This window comes from Dermacentor silvarum, chromosome 1 (assembly GCF_013339745.2).
Source record: "Dermacentor silvarum isolate Dsil-2018 chromosome 1, BIME_Dsil_1.4, whole genome shotgun sequence".
Lineage (NCBI taxonomy): Eukaryota > Metazoa > Arthropoda > Arachnida > Ixodida > Ixodidae > Dermacentor > Dermacentor silvarum.
The window spans coordinates 365,635,378-365,643,624 of NC_051154.1; positions in this window are offsets into that span (position 1 = coordinate 365,635,378).

Here is an 8,247-nt window from a genome sequence, read left to right on the forward strand (position 1 = left end):
CGAGAAAACATAATTCTGCTTCGAGGAAACTCAAACAGAAACCCCTTTTCCAGCATTTCTACAAGACCCACAGCCGCGCGCTCGGGTATTTTACTCGCGAAACGGATATGCAGATGGCGCTCGCATCCTGGCCAGGTCAAATTGGGACTTCGCCTGCTAATGCGTTTTGGACGCGCGCGCGCGTCGAGGCAATTGCAAACAATTATTAAAATAAAAAAAGGTGCTAGGGCCTTCACATTTTAAAATAAGACCACTTATATTGTGCCTAGGAAAACGTCTTCCCAGCCGTGCATTTCTGTTTAAAAGTGAAGCCGACTTTAGTGGGATCGGTGTAAGCTTGTCTTTGTAAGCTGGCTTTCCCACGTTCTGTGTTGCAGTGAATGAAGCCTACTTGCCAGATGCGAACGATGCTATGCGAACGGGTCCCGATAACGCTATCGCGTTTTACTCTTAAAGGCGAAGATTAAGCGTCCTCCCATTTTTTGCAGCTACGATTTCTACAAATGCGAACTTCGCATTGCTATTTCCCATGCACGGAGCGCGGCAGCTGCCATTTTCGCATTTGCGAGCACCTAGCCGAGGACTGAATTATTCTTGGCGTCAGTTCGCAGGGTCAGACGGCCCATTTGACGCAACTGCGAAATCGCAGTCAAATTTGCACCATGTGAAACGGGCTTAACACGGCTGCGACATCGTCTTACGCTTCACCATCCGTAAGCCCGTTTAACATGGTGCGAATTTGACTGGTGCGAAAATGGGCCGTCTGACCCTTCGCGCGTGCAATTTGTTCGATGTTCGCAGTGCTGAACTCTGCGAAAACGCACATGCGGCAAGTACGGCGAACCAATCACAACGAGGATCGTAGACACGTCATTGTACCCTGCCTGCTTAATTTTTGGTTTGATAAAGTGACGCAGTCGAACCCAAACAGCTGTCACGAAAACAGTTTTAAGTTGTTTTACTTTGTTTTCACCGAGGGAAACTGACGCCAAGAATAATTAAGGTCTCGGCTAGGTACTCGCAATTGTGAAAATGCCAGCTGCCGCGCTCTGTGCATGTGAAACAGCAATGCGAAGTTCACATTTGCGGAAATCGTAGCTGCGAAAAACGCAGTGCAATATCGCGCCATGTGGAAATCGCGCCAAGTCTACCCAGCACCTCCAATAAAATCTTACGCGAACGAAGGATTAGGAACTGGAGACTATCTACAAAGTATATTTACAAAGGATAACTGAAGCGCTGGCCAGTTCAGCCGACACCTCGAGAGCCAGAAGCAGTTCGTCGTCTTCGTCGGGGCGCCCGCGCGATGCCGTCCACCAGAGACACGCAATTTGCATGCATCAAAATTTTCCACAGTAGCCCGAAATATAGCTCTTCAGAGCTCTGCGATTATCTATAAAGGAGAGTCGAACGGGGCGAATTGACAAAGAAATTAAACTAACATACAAACAAAACACGTTCCACGCCATCTGGGAAGATGCCCCCATAATGGCGACATCCGCCATTACGATCCGCAAAACTGATGCGGACAGCTTCTATCGCACACCGAGCGAGTCCGCGAGCACGCTCGCGCAGGCACTATGAAAATCTATGACGTCACAGCGAGCTGGTGTGGGGAACTACAAGACAATGTCGCTACCGGCCTACAGTTTTTGTCATCATAGAAGCTTTTTTTTGGTACTGTAACAGTTTAAATATTTTCTCTTTAGCGTACTTTTATATATAAACATGAGTGCCTTAACTGGGAAATAAAATATTTTCACAAGGTATTTTTTTCTGGTGAGATAAGCATTAGATTATGAGCTTGACGAAACTCGAGGTGCCCACAGGAGTAATTTTAGAAAAGTACTATTGTTACCTTTATAAACGACCCTGCAAGTGCATGCTGGCAACTAGCCTGGCCAGCCATATGTCGGCAGTGCCATGGCGACATGCAAAAACAAAAGGAGAGAGACCGGTGCAATTCCTGCTAGTCTGCACCTCTTCTAGCACGCTTGCTTCTTTGTGTTGATACTGCTTGTGAGCGGAGAGAAACGGAAGAATCTGTTAGGGCAATCACGCTGCCCATTATGCGCACGGTTTAACTCCGAGCGCTTCCAAAGCTGCGATAGATGCAGTGCTTCCATATCAAATTCACATGAAACTGTTCATGTTTGCAGGCATGGCACAAGGAAGATTGCGATATTTTTAAAAAATGCTCACGCAGGGGTTGTAAGCAGGAAAAGGAAGGGTGCCCTTCTCATTCTATTCTCCCATCTCGCCACAGCACCACACATGTGGCAGGCCACGCTACTGGCCATGTCATTGCGTGTTCCCTTTCATAAAGATGGTGATAGTACAAACCAGACTAAGTAAATCGCAAACTTGAGTCATTGTATTACCAATATACATGGTTCCAGTGAACAAGTCACTGCTCAAAGCGAACGTAAACAATAATGCAACTTACTGTGGTCTTTGGTGCACTTGCAAAGCCGAGAGGTATTGGACCTGAGAACAAGTTAGTGGCAATTACTATCAGAAGCTACAATGCACAAAGCTCGCAATTTAAAAAATTTAAGAAGCAATCCCATACCTGGGTCGACGAATTTGTGGAAGGCTCGTATGAAACCTTGCTTAATTGAGTACTCGATGATTACAATTTCTAGCCGGTAGTAGATCATATTTTCCTGCAGAGTATATTGAAGGATAAGATGTGGAATGGCTGCCTTTTAATATTTAGGTGTCAAAAATAAAGAGGCAGGTCATAGGGGATAAAAGTTGATAAATCATAATCCGGTGAAACAACAACACTAACAACGGCGATGAGCATGCTGTTACTTGACATTGTATTCGTCGAGGCTGCAATTCATGGCTAAAGTATGCATACCGCCGACCGTGCCAATATCGTCCACATATCGAAAGTTACCTATTTATCATGTGTCGGCGCTGTTGAATTCTTTCGTCTTCCTCTTGTAAGAAACTCTGAATACAGTGTACTTGCTTTGTGAACTCAAAATGACAAGGGCGCCAGAACAAGCGAGCAAAGGTTATGAACTTTGTTATGGCGCAGGCATAACGATAGGGACATAGAATGGCATATTAGCCAAACACACAGCGCTGTGTGCCTTTCTGTGTCCCTTTTGTTATGTCTCCGCTAAACAACAGTAGATGCTACCACAGTTACTGCGACATGTACTAACACAGGTCGAAGTAATTGGATGGCAGGGGCACGAAGGTAAAAGGTGGGGATCGATGAGACGATTGGTTTTGCCCCGCTGGGTTGATTAGCGCTCGAGCTAAGGCCCATTCGCCCTTTCGTTCCCCTCCAGTCCCGCATGGCCCGGCGTCCACGTCATTTGATGGGATTCTTGCAGCCTCGGGCCTAGAATCTGAGCCGCCATCAGCGGTGTTCGTCAGTTCGTAAAGTTACGGCAGGCCGGTTGCGAGTCGATAACGACATGAACTTCGCTGCCCACCCTGTCATGAAAATTGCATACATGAAGGGAAGGCGAAGTTTAACGTTCCAACCACCTTGCATTCGCAAAACAGAACTCAAACGCCTTAAAGTATTCTTCAATGTTTTTTTGTTCTCTTTTTACACTTGTAACACATAGGCTTTAGGTCAACAACTCTCCCACCTCCATCCAGGTAAAACGATGAATAGAATTTGCACCACCAGTAATGACATAAATGAACACAAACTCATAACCATTTTTATTCATTTTCTTATATTTCCACTGGCTCGCCCGCTTTGTACACATCAATGCTCGTCGCATCATCCGGCTCTAGGCATTTCGTATTAACGTGCCGACCCGTTTACTGCTGCGTACATCGCGGAAGTGGAGGGCTGCAGAAAAACGAAGGTGCCGATCAAGCGATGCCCTTCGCAAGAAACGTGTGCGAGGCTTGAGTGTGACCGCGCAAGCACTAGGAAACGCTACGCACCTGTAGAAACTTCTGTTGCCGGCGTGTCTTTCCATGCATGGCGCATAGCGCCGTGCAGCTCTTAAGAAGTTTCTCTTACCTGGACTCAAGTCCCTGTACACGCTTAAACCTAAACCAAGCATATCCAGGGACTTAAGCTGGTAACTAGTTAGCGAGCGATAAGTGGCAGTTGTGATGATTATGGACGTTCGTCACTTGTCTGTGTCTTAAGACGAGAAAAGATACACAAGAAACGCTAGTAGGCGAAAAGTTTTTCTTTCACACGCACGATGGGCCAAGAACAGAAAAGAAAAAAAAACAATTCGATGTCACATAGCAAACTTCACGCGCACACTCATGTACGCGACGCTCAGTCCTACACCACCGTTCGGCGCGTCAAGAGTTCCTAAAGACCATCTCACAGTTTGGGTCGTGACGGCTCGCTCGTCGTTGCGCGATACGGTCGCCGAGGCGAGCCGAGGCAGAGGTGGCACGGTTGCTGCTGCTGGAACCGTCGCCGGCACACGACTGCGCTACCGTGTGCAGCGCCTGGCTACGTTGAGGACACCACTGCGGTGTCCGGCCGCAACTCACGAGAACCGTGACCCAGGGTGGACCCACGCGGACAGCACCTCGGCAGGCCTCGACCAAGAACGGCCCTCAGCAATTGCGCGCTCGCAGGAGCCGCTCAGCAGGCCTCGTCCTTAGTTCCGGAACAGGCCTCCGCATCTGGCCCGGGTAGGCAAGCCTTGGTCACTCGGCCGCAGCAGGAACAACGGCCCGAGCTCTTCCCGAGCGTCACACCCGATCTGCTACCACCGTGGTTTCGCCGCTCGAGCTCCTCCGCACGTTCTCCACGTAGCACTTTTTATTGCGATAGCAATTATATGGACACTTCAACCGGATTTCTGCCGTCGCCGTCGCCATCGTCATCGCCGTGAGGTTCCCTATAGATAAAATGTTCGCCGCGCGCCGTATGCCCGAGCGGAAGCGTGCGGGGACGCGCGCTATCACGGAGAGCGAACGCACTCAAGGCACGTTCACACCGAAGGCGTACCCGCCAAAGCGGGCAGGCGGGTGAGCGCAAAGCGTCGAAAACCTCCTCGCCGAGCGGGTATACCAGGCGGAAAACGCGGCGGCGAGCCCGATCGCTCTCGGACCGATTTTTTCCGCCCCGCCGGAATTCCCGCTTTGCCGCAGCCAATCAGAAAGCCAGACGACAGTGGCGCTGGTGTATCTCGGCGCGAGATCTGCGCGCGGGCGGACGACCGGCGCCACGAGATGGCGACACGTCCCCCGCGAAAGCGCTTGATGCTCCGCCTCCTCGGCGGCGCGGGCAACCAGGCAAGCCGCGTGGTCTGAACAATCCCGCGCGCTCGACGACTCACCGCGTTGAAAACCCGCTTGGCCGCTTAGACGCTCCGCTTTGGGTGTGAACGTGCCTTCAATCTTCCACGCGCAAGCAAGGAAGCGGGAAGCCAGCGCCGGAGGGAGCGGAGGGGGGGGGGGGGGGGCGCACTTCCTCTCTGCCAACAACCGCGCTCGTCGCTCGCTCACACCGTCGCTTATCTCCACACGGCTCTGACCTTTATGCGCCGTGCATTCGCCGCTCCGTTTCCGTTGAAGCGATAGACCGCACGTACCTTCGCCTGTTGGTGCGGCGTATGCGCTTGCTGCCAGCGTTTTGACAGTCGTTGTCTGCAGTCATTCAGTGTGATCTATTCATGTTTGTTTGTGCGCGCTCACACCACGTTTGTTCAATCAGTTAGTAATAGTCGGGCCACATTTTCCAACGCACGCTACGCATGCAATGCTGCCATGGTCGGCAGTGCGGCGCTACAGGTGTGTCCCTTCGCACGCGCTGCCCACGGGAAGCGCTTCTCATCAACACCACCGTTTCACACGCGCCTTCTCGTGGTCATCGAGTCTCTCTTCATGTCGGTCTACTTACGCCGCAGCACACCTGCTTACTTAATCAGCTCATGTTTACTACAATTCATACTGCTACCAAAGCCGCTCACCTTACTTCGTATGACATTGTTGTGTTGCTATCGCATTCATTGCTTCGCCCTTAAGGCGAAACTGTGACATTTTTTTTTTCTTTTTCCTTCCAGCTCCCGTGGCAGCTGCATGGTCTCGTGGGCTGCAGCTGAGCAATCTACGGGATTCTGTGGTTCCGACCACCGTTCTGTCTCTTGTCTCGTATCCGAAAGGGGATTGGCCACATTTGAACTGCTCGTAGTGCTCTGTTTCTTCTATGGGTTTTTTTCCAGGGCCCGTGAATGCCGGTCTCCGGTCCCGCCAGAGCGCGCCCTGGTCTGCTAGCCGTCCCACTGAGTCGGTGCCCCTGGAGCGTTTTCTTTCGAACGGAGTCAGTACCTTGCCCGTGGCGCTCGTTCCCACGGATTCGGCTGACCGAATCAGAAAGTTTCCAGGAGGAGCTCCGCGGTATTACCGAGCACTTCGTTGACATCTCGGAGGTGAGGCGTTTTGGCAAGACAGGCATTCTATGTAAGTCATCTAATGTCCAGTGCCTTAATGATTTGCTTAACTGCACGAGATTCGCTAGCATCGCGGTTCATTCTTTCGTGCCTCCTCATCTCGCATGCGTGAAAGGTATTGTTCGCGGGGTTCCCACCGATATTACTCCTGAGTCCTTGTTGAAGATGCTCTCTCCGGCTGGTGTTGTTTCTGTTTATAGATGCAGGAGGTAGGTGGGTGATAACCGAGTCCCAACTGAGAGCGTTATCGTCTCGTTCGGCGGTTTAACGCGCCCGTCTGAAGTGAAGGCTTGGCCGTATTTGTTCCGGGTGGAGACATTGTCACCTAGGCCATTGCAGTGCCGAAACTGCTGGAGATTTGGGCACAGTGCTAATGCATGTGGATCTCCAGTGAGATGCTGTAATTGCGGTGGCTCTCACTCTACATCAGCCTGCGACGAAGATGCACCTAGGTGTTGCTTGTGCGATGGATCTCATAGTGCTACAGATAGTAACTGCCCTGCGCGAGGCCATGAGATTTAAGTGCTTGAGTTCGCGGAGAAACGTCATTGTTCCCGTGCGGAAGATATATCAGCAATAAAGGAGCGCGATGTTGGTTACGCAGCAGCTGGTTCCCGTCAGTCAACATCTCTAGAAGCCACAGTTTCGGCCGCTGTAGCCGCAGCCATTGACAAGGCAATGCCAATAGTTATGGAGTGACTGTTTAACACTTTTGCCGAAGGTATAACTGAAATGCTAACTGCCAAATTCAATAGCCTCCACCAATTGCACTCCGCTGCTGCTGACCCCACTTCATGTAGTATTCCCGCGCGCCATTCAAACTAATCAAACTTTGACAATCAGGCAGAGGTTGAGTCCGATACCTCAATGTGTTCTCTGGTCTCAGCAACTGCGGGACCTAGCCACTCATTTGGACACATGAGGCTTGGGACCATCAGCAATAGACGCAAGGGTTCCCCACTTTCTCCCACGGATACTCCTAAATCTAAGCCTAAAAAAGGAAAGAACAGTAATCACCACGAGCAGGATGCGTTGCGTTCTGCCGTGGAATCATCCATTCTAGGATCGCCATAGCATCAGTTACAGTTCTCCAATGGATCTGCCGCTCTATATCCTCAGGTTACGTTGACCTTTTTTATTTAGTACACAAACTAATACCTGATCTTATTTTACTTCAAGAATCACGGCTTTCATCACATCAAAGATTTACTATTAATAATTTTCGCACATTTCATTTAGATCGTCCAGGTAGGGGCGATGGGCTGCTAAGACTAGTTTCATCAAAAATGTATCATAAGGTAACCGTAACTTTTGAACATGTGTGTTCAGACTGCGAAATTTTAGGATTCGATTTCTTGCTGCCAGGTTGCGCTGTTTTTACAGTGGTTAATACCTACTTCCCGAACGGAGTCAAGAACACTGATCACCTGGACTCGCTGCTCCGAAGCTGTTCAAATGCAACGCTCCTGGCAGGAGATTATAATTCGCATCATACAACTTCGGGAATTAAAACGGATGGTTGTGGAAAGAGGTTATGGAATTGGGTGCATGACAACAATTTTCAATGTCACAATTCAGGACAAATTACTTTTCTACATGGGCGATTCTCTTCTGCATTAGATCTGACTTTCTCCTCTGCTAACATGTCTCTTTCATCTTGGGACACCATTGACAATGAAACAAGTAGCGATCGTGTACCCATCACTTTTGAAATTATGCTTTCACGTCAGGCTCTTATTGTACGACAAAGACGACTCATTATTTATAAAACTTTTAAATCAACCATAAATCCAGGCTCATAAGCGTTGAGTACTCACGATGAACAACGGAGGGCTGACTCAGT